The sequence below is a fragment of the Capsicum annuum genome, chromosome 12, assembly GCF_002878395.1.
Source record: "Capsicum annuum cultivar UCD-10X-F1 chromosome 12, UCD10Xv1.1, whole genome shotgun sequence".
Classification (NCBI taxonomy): domain Eukaryota; kingdom Viridiplantae; phylum Streptophyta; class Magnoliopsida; order Solanales; family Solanaceae; genus Capsicum; species Capsicum annuum.
This window is the reverse complement of record NC_061122.1, coordinates 78,456,766-78,473,808: the sequence shown is the minus strand read 5'-3', so window position 1 is coordinate 78,473,808 and position 17,043 is coordinate 78,456,766. Positions and strand designations below refer to the sequence as shown.

At 35.0% G+C, this 17,043-nt stretch overlaps 1 long non-coding RNA gene across 1 annotated transcript in view; it reads right to left on the bottom strand.

The window, feature by feature from the left end:
- LOC107851881 overlaps window positions 1–16,231 on the bottom strand; it is a 22,232-nt gene extending 6,001 nt beyond the window's left edge. The window contains exons 1-2 of the long non-coding RNA XR_001669215.2: window positions 15,945–16,231; window positions 2,083–2,735 (exon numbers count right to left, since the gene is read on the bottom strand). This is a non-coding gene — a long non-coding RNA (uncharacterized LOC107851881). The remainder of the gene's footprint in view (window positions 1–2,082; window positions 2,736–15,944) is intronic.
- Window positions 16,232–17,043: the final 812 nt, after the last annotated feature.

Below are 17,043 nucleotides of genomic sequence, written 5' to 3'. Positions count from 1 at the left end.
GGTCAAAACATTTCTCAATAATCTCAAAATACTCAAATCATAGGTGCTTATAGCACAATAGTTCATAAAATTGCAAGTCTCAAGTAGGGCTTAATGACCCATAATTCAATGTCAAGTTAAAACTAATCATAATGCATAATAGATAGCATATAGATTCATAATTCATGTAGAAATCTGGAAGCTACAGCAATTTTTCTCAAAATATAAACATACTCATATACTTCAATTTCTAGAACATTGAAACTCTTAAATTTTCAAGGAGTAACAACATAGGGTATAAACCCAGCTTTAATTTCTTAAGAAAAATATGCAAAATCAGGCTATTTGACTTTTAATTCATGGGAAACATCAAGATATTGCAATAAAAAACAATGGGTGAAAAATCCTAATTCAATATCAAGTAAAATCTTATAAATTGCAGAAAGTTATAGTTTAAACAAGTCTTTCGGCACAAGGGTGAAAGGATTACCCTTGTTCAAAACCCCACATACCTTAGACTATGAAATTGGATGAACAAGCTTGCTTTAACTGTTCTTCTTACTCTCGAGAGAGGGTTCTTGCAACCCTTGAACTTGAGGAACTTAAATCTCAACTCAATTTGTAGAATCTATGATGAGTTCTTAGATTTCTTGGAGAAGGGTTTTAGATTTGATCTTCAGGGAGAAACCCTAGCTCTCTTATGTTTTGAATGATGAATGAAGCCATTTACTTCACTTGGAATATATCAGGTTATAAAAGAGTGGAAAGACCAAAAATCCCTTTTAAAAATGAGTTAAAAATACTGAACGGGTGCTACAATGGTCGGAGCAATGGTCCATCGCTAGCTTGATGGTCCGTCGGATAGTCCGTCGCACGCCAGTCGGAAAAAGAACATACTGCCTCAATGTGAAGGTCAAAGTGACAGTCCGTTGTAGTCTTGACGGTCTATCGAAATGTCCATCGCACGTTAGCCAGGATGAGACCACACTGCCTTAGTGGCGACGGTTTCAGCGACGGTCCATCGCAGCCTTGACGATCCGTCGTCCTGGCCGTCGCACTTGGGCCAAAAAAAAGAGTTACTGCCTTGGTTGTGACAGGCCGAGCGATGGTCCATCACAGACTCGACGGTCCATCGCACCTGGGTGGTTCCAACACCTATCAGTAAAATGGCCATAACTTCTCACCCTGATGCCGGATTTGGACCAAATTGGTATTATTGGAAAGCTAATTCAATTATCTATACGACAAAAAGTCAAATCTAAGAAAATTCTATATCGTTTAAATATCAATCACTTGGGAAGTATCTTCTCAATATTTTAAGGTCAGAATTACACTTTACTTGTCACGCTCTAAGGATCAGACTACGAGGGAACTTTGCAGGGTCTTACACAATATTAGCAAAACAACATCAAAGTGCAGTACAATAACAACACCACAAAAACAATAGAAAATGCAAAATAACATCTCTTGAAAATGCAGTAGAATGTATAGTACAATGGCAACACCACAAGATTGAAATAAACACAACTAGCAAACAAAGTAAATTTAAACTTACATAAGTAGCTTTGGCTTTCTCATTTACCTAACTTTTATCACTTTTCTTGCGATGAGTTCAAAAATATAATTTTGAAACTGAATGATCTTTTTCAGTAGCTTCATTCTATATTCCAAAAAAGATATGTATGTTATCAACATTAAATATGATATTATTTTCTTGAATTTAATATATTTAAAAAGATTTATAATTACCATTCTCTTATAGATCAATCGATGAGGTGCATAACCACTTGTATGAAGTAATGCACTAGTATTTGAATCACGATTGTTTTTATTTTGTTCATACTTTGTTTTGAACTCATCAGACTCTCAGTACACCTTCATCTCCTTGAATACTGCATCTCCCAACCAATATGGTATCAAAGGAAATTTTTTCTAACATCTTGAAAAAGTCGGGTCATTTTTTAAGCTGCCCTTTATTAAAATTAGACCATAGACCATCATTATATTGGGGAAACCATTTAAATTCCTTTTGCATATAATAAATGAATATTATATTAGCTACATAGTCCCACAATTATATTTATACATGAATCAGAATGTTACCTTGAATTCCTCAAACCACATCTCGCGAGAAGACTCTAGAAACTTCTTCCATGAAGGTCTACCATTAATAACTACCTTGTGTGGATCAAACCAACATAACATATAGTAGTTATCAAACATATGCATATATAAATAGTCCACCTAAATATATGTATTGTTAAGCTTTAGTTGTATTATCCATTCCCTTCAGGTACAACCTATATTTGATTATCATCATCTACATTGTCAACTATATTAGGTGAGGTGGTTGGAGTCCTATTGGCCGGTGGTGACATTAATGGTTCAGAATCTTAACTTGTAGGTTGGGGTCAATTAGACTAAGGTTAAGATTTAATTATAGCAGGCTGGGGTTGGTGGATCCCAAGACCAGGTTGAGACTCATTTTCATGAAGTAGACTAGTATGTGAATAAAGGGGTTGTGATGGTATTATGGGAGGCATAACATTGTTATAATTCTAGGATTGATTGACTTTAAGATTTGGTTTATGTGAGGAAGAGTTTTGACATGAAGTAAACCAATATGAGATTGAAGGGATCCTGACGGAATTATGGGAGACAATTGAAATATTTGTTGCTCTATTGTCTAGTTTTTTACTTGACTTCCCTCCTTTTCCATTAGGCAGTCCAGCTCTTTTAGATCTTACACCAAGAATCTGCAGCAATTAAAGGACAGCAAAAATAATATATTAGTGACGTAATTGATGAACAACATATGAATAAATGTAGTGATAATCATATGTGTACAAGTCAACAGACCATTACCGATGGATCCACCAAATTTCAGGCAAATCAGAGCACACCAACAGCTATGTAATTGGCTTATTGATGTACTCATTACTAATATCTAAATCAAACATAGGTAAATGGTATGTCTCCCACTAAAATAACCATCACATAATGGTAAAACTAGTCATCTGGGCAAAAGTAACATGAACATTCAAACAACCCCATCAGCATGGAAACAAGAACAACAAAAGCTACTAATGCTTGAAACATGTAGAGAAAGTAAGAACATAGGCTCTATCACACTTTTTGGTGGTGAATAAACATGCTAAAAATCCATTTTAACCATGAATTTCTAAAACAACATGACACCAAAGAGAAATAACAACTAATAAGTCAAAGGACATTGGTAGAAATAAAATGCAAATAACTTTTGGAGTTATATCACCTGTAATGTAGTTGATACGCCATTGCATGAAACGTCATACATCATTCACAAATAGAAACACGTACATATCACACATAACTGCATTAAAGACAACCACAAGAACAATATTTAAGGCAACTAAAGGGGTCAAGAGCACAAAATGGGTAATAACAAGTTAATGACATGATGCAAGGAATTCAAGCATTACACCTGAAAAGAAATAACAAGTTATAGAACATAATAAGAACAATATCTTTTGGAGAACTGAATGATATTGCTTACAACGTAAGTAAAAATCCATTGTATGTCATGCTAGACAACAATTAACAACAACAACAACAAACCCAGTGTATTCCCACCTGGTGGGGTCTGGGGAGGTAGGATGTACGCAGTCCATACCTCTACCTCTGAAGAAGTAGAAAGGCTGTTTTCGATAGACCCCCGGCTCGAGACACGCGGTACCACACAAACACATAGTAAAGCACAACACAAGGTTACAAGATTACATAACATAAATACAGCACCCATAAGTAATATAAAACAGAGGAAAGCACACAGCTTCATAATAAAACATGGGACACGGACTCCTAACAGGAATAAACCCCCACCAAGTAGTTCCCTATACTAGCGACTCAGACTGGCCCTAGTCCACTGCCCTGATTCGCGTCCTCCAGACCTTCCTATCTAGGGTCATGTCCTCGGTGAGCTGTAACTGCTCCATGTCTCGCCTAATCACCTCACCCCAGTACTTTTTCGGCCTACCCCTACCCCGCTTAAAACCATCCAACGCTAGCCTCTCACACCTACGGACCGGGGCATCCACGCCCCTTCTCTTCACGTGTCCGAACCATCTCAATCGGGCTTCCCGCATCTTGCACTCCACTGGTGTCACACCAACCTTCTCCCGGATGTTCTCATTCCGAACTCTATCCCCTCTAGTCAGCCCACACATCCAGCGCAACATCCGCATTTCTGCCACCCTCATCTTTTGGATGTGGGAGTTCTTAACTGGCCAATACTCTGCTCCATACAACATGGCCGGGCGGACTACCGCCCTGTAGAATTTGCCTTTAAGCTTAGGCGGCACCTTCTTATCACACAGCACCCCCGACGCGAGCTTCCACTTCATCCATCCCGCCCCAATACGGTGCGAGACATCCTCGTCAATCTCACCGTTACTCTGGATCACGGACCCGAGATACTTGAAACTCTCCCTCTTACCTACCTCTTGTGATTCCATCTTCACTACTACCTCATTCTCCCGCCTCACATCATTAAACTTGCATTCCACATACTCTGTCTTGCTTCTGCTCACCTTGAACCCTTTAGACTCAAGGGTTTGCCTCCACACCTCTAATTTGTCACTCACACCCCCTCGAGTCTCATCTATCAAAACTACATCGTCTGCAAAAAGCATACACCACGGCACCTCCCCTTGAATACGCCGCGTCAACACATCCATCACCACTGCAAACAAAAAGGGACTAAGAGTAGATCCCTGATGTAACCCTGTTCGGACCGTGAAATGCTCTGAGTCTCCTCCCGCCGTCCTCACCTTAGTTTTCGCTCCATCATACATATCCTTGATTGCTCTGATATATGCCAACGGTACTCCACTCACCTCCAAGCATCTCCAAAGCACCTCCCTGGGGACTTTGTCATAGGCCTTCTCCAGGTCGATAAACACCATGTGCAGGTCCTTCTTCCTCTCCCTATACTGTTCCACCAACCTCCGTACCAGGTGAATTGCCTCCGTCGTCGAGCGGCCAGGCATAAATCCAAACTGGTTTTCTGAAATAGACACTATCCGTCTCAGCCTCACCTCGACCACTCTCTCCTAGATCTTCATAGAGTGACTCAATAACTTAATCCCCCTATAGTTGTTGCAACTCTGGATGTCCCCTTATTCTTATAGAGAGGTATCATGGTGCTTCACCTCCAAGCCTCGGGCATCTTTGCCGTCTTGAAGATTTCATTAAACAATCCCGTCAACCACCTAAGACCAGCCTCTCCAACGAACTTCCAAAACTCGACCGGTATCTCATCCGGCCCCGTCGCCCTACCCCTTCGCATTCTGCGAACAGCCTGTCTAACCTCTTCTACCTTAAAACGTCTACAATAGCTAAAATCCCGACACTCCTCTGAGTGCTCCAGTTCTCCTAACACAATAGCTCTATCCCCTTCGTCATTCAAGAGCCTATGAAAGTACGACTGCCATCTATTCTTAATGTGGCCGTCCTCCACCAACACTCTACCGTCCTCCCCCTTAATGCACCTCACCTGATCGAGGTCACGACCCTTCCTCTCCCTAGCCTTAGCGAGTCTAAACAACTTTTTCTCCCCTCCCTTCCCCTGTAACCTTGCATACAGGCTCTTAAAGGCGGCCGTCTTAGCTGCCGTGACTGCTGACTTAGCCTCCTTCCTCGCTAGCTTGTACTCTTTTCTGTTTACCTGCTTCTCCTCTTCGTCCTTACTCTCCACCAACTTGGCATACGCCCCTTTCTTGGTCCCCACTTTCTTCTCCACCTCTTTATTCCACCACCAATCCCCCTGATGGTGGCCGGCCCGGCCCCTAGAAACCCCCAACACCTCACTTGCATTCTCCCTGATGCACCTAGACGCCTTATCCCACATACAATCCACGTCTCCCCTACACTCCCACACCCCCATTCCCGCTAACTTCTCCCCTATCTCCCACGCATTCACTGGCGTCAAGCCGCCCCACTTAATTCTAGGTCTACACTCCCTACTTCTTCTCTTTCTATTCTTCTTTATACCCAAATCCATAACCAAGAGCTTATGCTGGGTCGAAAGATTCTCACTCGGAATGACCTTACAGTCCTTACACCATGCCCTATCCCCTTTCCTAAGCAACAAAAAGTCAATCTGGGTCCTGGCTACCGCGCTTCGAAAGGTGATCAGGTGCTCGTCCTTCTTCGGGAAGCCCGAGTTCACCACCACCAGCCCAAAGGACCTCGCAAACTCCAATAGGGTAGCCCCCTCTTCATTTCTCTCCCCAAAGCCAAAACCACCATGCACATCACCAAAGCCTCCCGGTAGCGCCCCGATGTGCCCGTTGAAATCTCCTGCTACAACAATCTTCTCCGAGCTAGGCACGCCTCTCACCACCTCCTCTAAAGCCTCCCAAAACCGCATCTTCTCCTCCTCCTCCGATCCCACTTGCGGCGCATAGGCACTACATACGTTCAGGGTAAACCCCCGAATGACCAACTTAATAGTCATCAACCTATCGTTGATCCTCTTCACCTCTACTACCTGACCTCTAAGCTCTTCATCCACTAAGATGCCAACTCCATTCCTACGCCTCTCGCTCCCAGAGTACCACAACTTGTAACCATCCACATCCCTAGCCTTAGACCCTACCCACTTGGTCTCCTGAACACACGCAATGTTGATCCTCCTCTTCCTAAGGGTCTTCACAAGCTCTATGGACTTGCCCTCAGGGTCTCTATATTCCAAGACCCAACCCTCAGCCTACCGTCACTACCCGCACGCCCTCCACTACACCCCCCGCGGCCAAACCTTGGCCTCCCTCCCACTCCCGCCCTTTCCTCACCCCCCGCCCCCACCACGGCCCCCCGCCCCAACCCCCTCGGACATGACCCTATACAACAATCACATAAATAAATATCATCAATATTTCGTGAGTATTTGCAGTAATGAGAACTATAAGAACAATATTAATGCAACTACTGACATCAACTAAACAATATGAGGATCTCCAATATTAGAATTACTAACTCAAACTAAACAACCTAAGAAGGACCTGAAAAAGTAATCACCATGTAAAATCGTGAACCTAAAAAAATCTTGCCTGGCAAAATATTATGCAAAATGCTTACACTAATGCATAGAAGTAAGAATATCTTGTGACCATCTAATATTCGAGTAATTATCATCTTCAAATGCATATATCAAAAGATTACATCTTTAGGTAGAAGAAGCATCTCAACATTCATATTTATACAAAGCTAGAAAACAATCATACTCTCAAATTTCCAGTCCAAACTATTCCAGTTTGTTCGCATACACACTACCCTCTCTAGACCCCATTTATTTGAATCATATGAGGTATGCTATTGTACTATCGATTTGAAAGGAGGGGGTGGGAATTTCTATCCTGACAAAACAAATCAAAAATAACCAAAGAGATTTTATAGAAATGGTTTACATATTCCAAATTTAGGTGATCCTCTTTTCTACATTTCTTTCACCTCCAATTACCATTTTATTAGGTTGATTATTGGAACAATAGGACATTGAGACATGAACTGGCTTGGACATTTATGTTAATAATTTTTCTATCGTTAACATTGTGTTAAAATGTTTCACAAAATTAAGACTATATCTAGAGCCACATACAAGCGCATACTTGGATGTGCATTTCTTTAGTTTCAAACCGAACAACTTGGTTTCCCATAATCTAATTAATAAAGCCTTATACTTTAGACTGATTAATGGTGCCATGTATAGAAAGGCTCCATATTGAAATATGTTGATATTATATATCCATGTTTCTTCGAACTCATTTACTCATTTCTAGGTCCATTTACTCGCGTTCTTAGGTGAAGATAAAGAGGAGAAGCATAAGAACTGGATCAAATTATGGTAAATTTTCTTTGCTAGCCCTTAGGAATGAATGGACTTCAGGAAGGGTAAAGTCAATCCTAAACACCTTGACTATAAGAACAGAGATATTGGTGAAGTTCTCTGGCTTAGGACAGATAATCCACCATGGATAAAATGGTACTTGGATATTCTAGATTCTAGATTTACGTACAAAAGTTTCTAAGAACAATTAGGCTCTATATTTTGAAGCAATGCAGTGCTTAAACCTTGTAGAAGATAAGTTCCACTGATTGTTATAAATATGAGAGGAACTATTGGCTAATGTGCATATTTATTATAGTAAAACTTGCTTTAGTAAATAAAATGGGATCCTCATTATGAATGAGAACAAACCAACTGTCTGTTTATGTCGCTAGTTATGTAATGTTGGCAGTTATACTAGTTATTTAGTGTTGATTCTTCAAAAATATTTCTTGTAAATAATTTTATTGTAAGATCAATACTTGTAATATGAAATATATTGACCGTCTCTACTTTACCAACCTATGCTAGTTCATTAACATGAACACTTTGCGTGGCCAATAAGTTATGTAAGCAGTAAGCTCCCCACTGAACTTGTTATTCATCTGGACACTTCTTATATGATTAAGCATTTAGGAATGAGTTCATATTGAGTATCAATTCCCTATCATTAATAAGTCCCTTATTATATATAGCATTATAGATTGAACAGCTTGTGAAGTGATCATTATTGTACTCTGAAATTATTTTCATATATCCTACTGCAGTTGGAATACCAATACTACAAGCTTTATGTTGGTCAGGGTTTGCTATTATTTAAAATAAGGCTGAATTTTTATGGCAATTGGAACAAGATAGAAAATAGGCTAAATATTTGGAGAAGGAAGTGGGCTCCTTTCCCTATTAAATTGGTAAACACCCCAAAACAGAAGTATGCAAATAGTAGGAAAAGTAGACACACATATTGCAGATCATTACAAGATATCTTAGGTTCTTTTTTAACTATTTGTTTCATAAATTAACTTATCATCTGGCTCTTGTTTTTTATTTGTTAAATAGATAAGATTTCCATGACTCAAATCTTCATACACAGATAAAGAGGCAATAAAACTACTACTAACCAATTTCAATCACAAAATGCTTACACCAATGTATGCAAGTAAGAATTATTCTTAACTGATATATAATAAGATAAAGTTTCAATTGTTACATAGACCTAAAGGGAACCAAAGATAATACCATACACATAAATTGCCCTCTAATCTTGTATGTGCATAATGATAAATTCAACTTCAAACAATAAGGGACTCTTTCAACTGAGAACCCAATAGAGTTTTTTAAGGCACACAATTTGAAATACACAGATCCATCTACCTATTATGAAATCTCATGATATAAAGTATAAGGAATTAAATTAAGCAAGTGAATTCTCTTAAAGTAGACAAGTAAAATAACAATAATTTTGACAAAAATCACAGGAAGTTTAATCAAATATAGTATTGTACATTGACAAAAAAAAGCGACAAGCTAATATTCTCAATCCTCCTCATATTCATCTTCCTCTTCTTCTTGAGTATGAAAGTGACTTTTTGAATCATCACTATAAAAAAAGTCTTCCTCTTCACTTGTTTCCTCCTCTTCATCATTAGTTTCTTCACTTGATGTCTCCTTATCACTTTTTTTTTTCTTTATTTGATATATCCTCATCTCCCTCATTAATTAAATCATATGCATTTTCATTGACAACAATTTAAAAACTACTTCCATCAACCTCTTTACTATCATCTTGGTCATCATATAAGTAATCAATTGGGTCATCCTATATACTTGCACTAACACATGGTTGCTCCTCTTGGTGAGAAACTTTCAAATTGTATCTTGTATCTACACCTCCTCTGGGCTTTGTATTTATAACTACCCACCCATCAATTATATTTTCTTTTCTTTCAGGATGATTTGCATAATAAACTTGAGTTGCAGTTTGTGGAAAGATAAAAGGGTCAAATTTAGGATATCTTCCCCATTTTTGAACCTTGACAATATCAAATTGACTATCAACTTTCATGTCATGCTTTGAGGGATCAAACCAATGACAATAAAATAAAACTAACTTCATAAATGATGTCATTGGCCATTCAAATTCGATGATCTCCTTAAGAACACCATAATATTCACTTGTAATGCCATCTTGTCCAATGCCACTAACACACATACCACTGGTATATGTACTTTTTCCTTCACCCCAAGAAGAAAAATGAAACTTGTATCCATTTACAAAATAAAATGACCAAGACTTTGCAAATATGGATTCTACAATATCTCTTGTGGATTACTATTCACCAATCAAATAATGAAAGCATATTAGATATGTATTTTTAGTGATATATCCTTTATTAAAATAATTGATTCATACATAATCTTTGAACCATCATGGAAAGTCTTCTTCAATTTGTTTATCAATAACATCATCAGTAAGATCACTGTAAGTATCTCTCAGGATTTGCTTATACAAACTGTATGTACTTACATTAGCATATTAGTTTTAACCCAAATATAATAATTAAATGAATTCCATGGCTGATACTTACTTGAGAAAATGCTTAACCTCTTCATAATTTATAAGAACATGTAATTGTTCTATAACAACTTGTTTATCATCTAGCCATTGGATATCACCATCCTACTTACCATAAATTCGACCAAATAATTAAAGACTGAATGTGTTGGGTGAGTTGAATTATCTTCAATGACATCATCATTACAGTCAAATTTTTTGTTGCTACATAGGACATGAGATTCAAAATAATTGGAAGTAAAGTATGAGATTTCTTGAGACAAATATGTTTGATAAATATATCCTTCAACTCTGGCTTTGTTTTTGATAGTCTTTTTAATTTTATTTAGGAACCTATAATTGTTTTTAGGAAATAAATAATTATGTAATAAGATAATGAAATAAGTAAAAAAATTTTATATCTTTCAAATGGATACATCCATCGATATTGAACTGGCCCACAAACTCTTGCTTCGTAAGGCAAATAAATTGGTAAGTGCTCTATCAAATAAAAAAAACTAGGTGGATGTATTTTTTGCAACTTACACAAGATTACGAGAATATTTTGTTCCATTTACATTATATGATCCACTTGTAATATTTTTGAACATAAATCTTTAAAGAATAGACTAAGTTCAGTTAAAGACTTCCATATAGGTTTTGGAAGAACGCTAAAAGCAACTGGCAGAAGATATTGCATGAAAATATAAAAGTCGTGATTTTCATCTTAAATAACTTTAAATATTCCATTTCAACATATCTACTCAAATTAGAATCATATCCATCAAGAATCTTTAGCTGATCAACCTATTCACTTGTATCTTTCTTTTGACCATCATTTAAGGTAAACTTTGCTTTTGGTTTAATCTATATGCCATCATCATTCCATTGCAAGTATAAATCATTTCGTTGACAATACTCTTCCAAATATATTTTTACCTTTTCATTATCCTTTGTCCACTCCTTGTTATCTAATATGGCAAATCCCCCAAAATGTTTTTTCGGTCCAATTATGTGATTTACCATAGCCATAAAATTTGCATAGACCAGATTCAGTGATCTTAGAAAAACCTTTCACTTTTTCCCACACTTGATCTCTAGTTAACCAAGGATGAGGCCTAAACTTTTCGTCATTTTCTTTACGAATAGATTTCTTATTTCTTCTAAATTCATGATTAAGAGACAAGAATTGACGGTTATAATCAAACAAAGTAATTTTTATTTTAGTTTTCAAACTAAAAGTTTTTTACTGCTCTATTCTAATTTACCTACTGTACTCCATCCTAACAACATACCATAAGCAGGAAAATCATTAATTGTTCACATCAATATTGCTCGCATGAGAAAATTTTTCTTCTTGGAAACATCATAAGTTAATGCACCATCTATCCATAATTAAAACAACTCATCAATTAATGGTTGAAGATACACATCAATTTTATTCTTGGGATTACGAGGACCTAGAATGATTACTGTTAAGAACATATATGGGGTAGTCATACACATATCAAGAGGAAAATTATAAGGAGTAACAATAATAGGACAATGAGAGTATGGTGATGCTGACTGGCTTTAAGGAGTAAAACCATCAGAACAAAAAATCAGCCTAACATTCCTAGGCACTGAACCAAAGTCTGGATAAGTTCGATAAAAATATTTCCATTCTTTTCCATCTGAAGAGTGACCCAAAACACCTTCTTCCCTATAATTTTTAGAGTGCCACTCTTGTGCTCTATAGATTGAGTTGAAGCATATTGCTATTGAAGACTAGGAATAAGTGGCAGGTAATGCATAGTCTTATGTGGAACCTTTTTGCTACCCTTCTTTTCTACATGTTCTTTATAGAGAAGTTCTTTATAAAACTTACATTCTATCATCTCTTCATAATCCTTGTAATACAACATATATCTATTAACACAATAACTAATCTTTTGTCTAGTTTAACCAAGCCCTACCACTAACTTCTTTGCTCGGTAGTAATCAAGAGGTATCTTATTATCTGGATAGCTTGTATCCTTCATCAATTATGCCATTGCATTAAAACAACCATGACACATATTGTATTCATATTAATACTATCATTCTAATAGATGTAGACAACTCTAAATATTTACATTAGAGCCATAAGAGTTCTTAAGTTGAATTCAACATTTCATAAAATTTGGTAGCACCCATATTCGGAGACTCTTCTATAGTAGGCTCAATATGATGATGAAGTTCTATACCAGCAACATCATAAAAATACCTTGATATTTACATGTTCAGAGTCTTCTACTAGAATGTTACTTTGACTGCTTGAAGACATGTCAAAGCTACATCCTTGATGACTACTTGATACACTTGAATGGACATGTTCATTTAAATTAATTGAAGGATCTTCCTCTCCAAGTGATGTCCAATACCAATATCTTGGAGTGAATCCTTTTTGAAAACATGCACATTAACTTCATCGAGTGTCAAGTGCTTTATATTTTTACAAATTATTCAACGACACCTTATGACCTTCTCGAACAAGTACTTCGAATGACTACAAGCAAATTTAATAAAATCTTCCATGCCTTTTATAAATTCATCTGTATATGCCACTTTACCAGGAAGAAGTCTTTTTACCATCAATTTTTGATGCTTGGGAATACTCATTTTCTGAATCAAGAGATAGCATATATATTTAAACACATAACAATAAAATTAAAATACTGAATAATTTTATATATAATCAAAATTCACTCTTCCAAAAACAAATATATTTTGGTTTGGTTTATGTAAATTTTGGTTTGATTTATGTGGATTTTGTTTCTATTAAATTTCATTTTAATAATTTTGATTCGATTAAATTTTGGTTTAAATAATATAGGCATTAAGCCTAGATATTTAGAAACTATAATGCATTTGTTCATGGTTGGAGAAAGTTTGTTAAACAAAAATTGTTTTATGAAATGGATATCTATCAAGTATCAGTGCATAAGATATAAGCAATTCTACCTACCTAAGAAACACTAAGAAACAAGAATAATTTATAATTATCCAGTCAAAACATGATATGCACTTGGAGCAAAGAATGCTGAACAAATAATAGAAATTGAAAGCAAGCAAGCTACCATGTATCAGATTCCAAATAGCCCACTGCCTAGCAACTAAAACATATGTACTAAGTTAAGAATATACAAATTCTCCCAACACTACAGGAACTACGCAAATGGTTACTAGAATACCCAAATCATTCCAACAATCACTAAACATGTACTAAATAGTAAACAAACACACAACAAACATAATCTAAATACATATGTACTAAACAAAAACACACACATGTGCATGGATAATTTCTTGCAATATGATGTCTTTGATCTTGAACTGGCGTCAGTTAAGGACAATACTGAGCTAAGAAAATCACTGATAGACACTATAAGTAAATCTATCATTGTGATTGAAGACATAGATTGTTCCTTTAACCTTACAGGGCAATAAGAGAAGAATAAGAAGAAGAAAGATGGGGAAGATAAAAAACATTCCAATCTATTAAGTTAAGAACCCACAAATTCTCCCGACACTACATGAACCGTGTGCATGGTTACTATAATACCAAAATCATTCTAACACTCACTAAACATGTACTAAACACTAAACACACACACAACAAACATTATGTAAATACACATATACTAAAAAGAAATATAGAAAAATGTACACTGAGTCACAATAGTCTGTCATGGCTAATTTTTTGTAATATGATGTCTATGATTTTGAACTGACATCTGTTAAGGACAATACCGAGCTAAGAAAATTATTGATAGATACTACAAGTAAATCTGTCATTATGATTGAAGACATAGATTGTTACCTTGACATTATGGGGCAACGGGAGAAGAATAAGAAGATAAAATACGAGGAAGTTAAGAAATATTCCAATCTATTAAGTTAAGAACCCACAAATTCTCCCGACATTACAAGTATTATAAGCTTGGTTGCTAGAATACCAAAATCATTACAACACTCACTAACCATATACTAAATAGTAAACACATTATCTAAATACATATGTATTAAATAGAAACACACAGACATGTACACTGGGTCACAACAGTCTGCCATGGCTAATTTCTTACAATATGACGTCTATGATCTTTAACTAACATCGATTAAGGACAATACCGAGCTAAGAAAATTATTGATTGACACTATAAGTAAATGTATCATTATAATTGAATACATAGATTTTTACCTTGACCTTATAGGGAAACGAGAGAGAATAAGAAGAATAAAGATAAGAAAGATAAAAAACATTCCAATCTATTAAGTGAAGAACCCACAAATTCTCCAAAAAATATAGGAACCCCGCATATGATTATAGAATACCAAAATAATTCCAACACTCACTAAACATGTACTAAACACTAAACACGCACACAACAAACATTATGTAAATACACATATACTAAAAAGAAATATAGAAAAATGTACACTGAGTCACAATAGTCTGTCATGGCTAATTTTTTGTAATATGATGTCTATGATTTTGAACTGACATTTGTTAAGGAAAATACCGAGCTAAGAAAATTATTGATAGATACTACAAGTAAATCTGTCATTATGATTGAAGACATAGATTGTTACCTTGACATTATGGGGCAACGGGAGAAGAATAAGAAGATAAAATACGAGGAAGTTAAGAAATATTCCAATCTATTAAGTTAAGAACCCACAAATTCTCCCGACATTACAAGTATTATAAGCTTGGTTGCTAGAATACCAAAATCATTACAACACTCACTAACCATATACTAAATAGTAAACACATTATCTAAATACATATGTATTAAATAGAAACACACAGACATGTACACTGGGTCACAACAGTCTGCCATGGCTAATTTCTTGCAATATGACGTCTATGATCTTTAACTAACATCGATTAAGGACAATACCGAGATGAAAATTATTGATTGACACTATAAGTAAATGTATCATTATAATTGAATACATAGATTTTTACCTTGACCTTATAGGGAAACAAGAGAGAATAAGAAGAATAAAGATAAGAAAGATAAAAAACATTCCAATCTATTAAGTGAAGAACCCACAAATTCTCCTAAAAATATAGGAACCCCGCATATGATTATAGAATACCAAAATAATTCCAACACTCAGTAAATATGTACTAAACACTAAACACACACACACAACATTATCTATATACACATGTACTAAACAAAACACACACATATGTATACTGAGTCACATCAGTCTATAAATCTGCAAATCAACATTCAACACACATGTAAATAGATTTTGGCCCTATATCTAATCCAATTTCTGAACAACACAAATGTTGTCTCTCAATTGGTCCTTCCTTTTTAATTTCAAAATAATTCGTCAATGATGGTCACTGCTCTCTTAATTTGCAGATACAAAAAAATAAAATAAAAATAGCCAGCTACATAAACATGCTCCTTTTAGTGATTGTCATTATCAAAATAACAACTAATAGCAATATAAACAAATAACTAGATTTTTGAAATTCATCAACTCCATCAATTGAAGACTAACCTTTGATTTCATGTAGATTTGCAAGCAATTTGAACTTTGATTCTGAGTATACTTAGAGAATTGAACGTCAATGGTGGAGGATTCCTTAACTTTGATACCTTAAATTTGATTCTAAGTAACCTTAGAAAAACAATGTCATAAATATAAAAATAAAAATATTTCTTGAGATTAAATCGGAGGATTTGAAAGAAGGTGAAGAGCCACAATTATTTTTAGGGAATAACTGTCAATGAGTAATATTTTAGGAGGGAAACGTCTGTAGAGTCTTTAGATTGAGTTTTTCATTTTATTTTTTATTTGTATATATAAAAAATAAACTTTAAACTATAAGAACATCAAATGAACTTTAGTATTGTCTAGTAAAAATATTTTTAAAAGTAAATTCTCATTAAAAAGTATTGAAAGTTTACAACACAAGAATATAAGGGGTTTTTCAATTTTTAGGAATAAAAAAGACACAAAATGTTAAATTTATTCTTGACTTCTTAGAATAAACAAATAAATTTGAATAATTATTTTTAATATACTCATGAATAAGTAAAAATGAATGGATGAATTATTTTTGAATGGTCATCTCCATATCAAAAAGGGAGTACATTTTAGAAAATGTACAATAAAAGAAAGAAATTGAAATTGTTTACTATTAATACACAAATCTATGTGACCTCTTATGTTAGATCAATTATTTAAAATTATTTTATCAAAATCAATTATAATTGTTAATAATATTTTTTAAGTATTCATTTTTACACTTAATGAGATAATTTATTACCACATAAGTAATTATTTAAATAAAAAAATATGTAAAATTATTTAATCAGTATTATTTTAAAAATTAATTTATGAATAAATGTTGGACTCGTGCACAACATAGGTTATTTGTCACTAGCATAATTTTAAAGGTTAGTTTGAAAGGTAAAAATTCTATTTAAAATTTTTTCACTTGACCTATAGCTAAGGAAATCTACATAAAGTTCTTCGAGTAACAAAACTCCTACGTAAATCTCCAAGAAATAATTTTCAGCTAAATTCATAGAAACACAAGCCCCCAATATTTTTTAAAGTAATAAATTTTGTAGGTAAATTCCCAAGAATAATT